Below are 2082 nucleotides of genomic sequence, written 5' to 3'. Positions count from 1 at the left end.
TATGTTTCCTCTGGGGTCAAAGGTCACTGACACGTCAGGTCTGTCCCATCATGTGATTAGTGAGGAAAACATCTGTAAACTGTCGATCAGCATCAGTCACTGTATGTGATGATGAGTGAACGTCTCATCCATCAATTATTGAAAAAGAAAACATCAGATCAGTGTGTGTGTGTGTGTGTGTGTGTGTGTGTGTGTGAGTGTGTGTGTGTGTGTGTGTGTGTGTATGTGTGTGTGTTTTGTACGGTGGCCCTAAAGCTCAACACACTGCAGCTTCAGAAAACATCTTTATCACTGTGACATCACATAAGCTCACAACACAACAGGAAGTGTTTCCAGGGGGACACTAAAAAGTGATGAACGTGCTGGGAGTGAGTTCAAAGTAAACAAGTGTACACGGATGTATTATTACACACTCATGCAAGTGTTACCCGGCCGGGTTCATCACTTTTTTGACATTAGAAAATAATGAAAAACTCTGAGTCCAAAATACTAGTAAAACATTTGGTGCATTTATTAAAGATGTCTGAAGATGGTCTGATGATGGTCTGATGGGTCTGAAGATGGTCTGATGATGGTCTGAAGATGGTCTGATGAGGGTCTGATGGTCTGATGATGGTCTGAAGATGGTCTGATGGTCTGATGATGGTCTGAAGATGGTCTGATGATGGTCTGATGGTCTGAAGATGGTCTGATGGTCTGAAGATGGTCTGATGATGGTCTGATGGTCTGAAGATGGTCTGATGATGGTCTGAAGATGGTCTGATCATGGTCTGATGGTCTGAAGATGGTCTGATGATGGTCTGATGGTCTGATGATGGTCTGAAGATGGTCTGATGATGGTCTGATGGTCTGATGATGGTCTGAAGATGGTCTGATGAGGGTCTGATGGTCTGAAGATGGTCTGATGAGGGTCTGATGGTCTGAATGGTCTGAAGATGGTCTGATGGTCTGATGGTCTGAAGATGGTCTGAAGATGGTCTGATGATGGTCTGATGATGGTCTGATGGTCTGAAGATGGTCTGATGATGGTCTGATGGTCTGAAGATGGTCTGAAGATGGTCTGATGAGGGTCTGATGGTCTGATGATGGTCTGATGATGGTCTGAAGATGGTCTGATGAGGGTCTGATGGTCTGATGATGGTCTGAAGATGGTCTGAAGATGGTCTGATGGTCTGATGTTGGTCTGAAGATGGTCTGATGAGGTTCTGATGGGTCTGAAGATGGTCTGATGATGGTCTGATGAGGGTCTGATGGTCTGATGATGGTCTGATGATGGTCTGATGATGGTCTGATGATGGTCTGAAGATGGTCTGATGAGTGGTCTGATGGTCTGATGATGGTCTGATGATGGTCTGAAGATGGTCTGATGAGGGTCTGATGGTCTGATGGTGGTCTGATGATGGTCTGATGGTCTGATGGTCTGAAGATGGTCTGATGGTCTGATGATGGTCTGAAGATGGTCTGATGAGGGTCTGATGGTCTGAAAATGGTCTGAAGATGGTCTGATGGTCTGATGATGGTCTGAAGATGGTCTGATGAGGGTCTGATGGTCTGAATGTGGTCTGATGATGGTCTGATGATGGTCTGATGATGGTCTGATGATGGTCTGATGATGGTCTGAAGATGGTCTGATGATGGTCTGATGATGGTCTGATGGTCTGAAGATGGTCTGAAGATGGTCTGATGATGGCCTGATGATGGTCTGATGATGGTCTGATGGTCTGAAGATGGTCTGATGATGGTCTCTCTTTGACAGTAGAGGCTGCAAGTTGAAGCTTGGGTTATGGAGGACAGTCATCATGTGTTTGCCTTATTCTTCTTTGGTGTCCACCTCAGTGTTTCTTCTGTCTGTCTCTCAGCAGCAGCTCTGTGCTGATGGTGATCAATCAGTCCTGAGGAGTAGCGGGGGCTCGTACTGCGGGGCCGACCCCTCCCTCAAAGAGGTTTATCTAAACAACTCTTAATGTGAACTCTCATAACGAAGGTCAGTCTGAGCAGACCCACATTCCAGAGAGACATTAATCTGCCTCCTCCAGGTCTGAGTGTGACTCGCTGATCCATCACCAGCCACCATGAGCCCCC

The sequence above is a fragment of the Seriola lalandi genome, unplaced genomic scaffold (assembly GCF_002814215.2).
Source record: "Seriola lalandi dorsalis isolate HSWRI2012SDOR001 ecotype SW California unplaced genomic scaffold, Sedor1 jcf7180002054905, whole genome shotgun sequence".
Classification (NCBI taxonomy): Eukaryota; Metazoa; Chordata; class Actinopteri; order Carangiformes; family Carangidae; genus Seriola; species Seriola lalandi.
The sequence above is the reverse complement of the archived record's forward strand: the minus strand, read 5'-3'. Positions refer to the sequence as shown.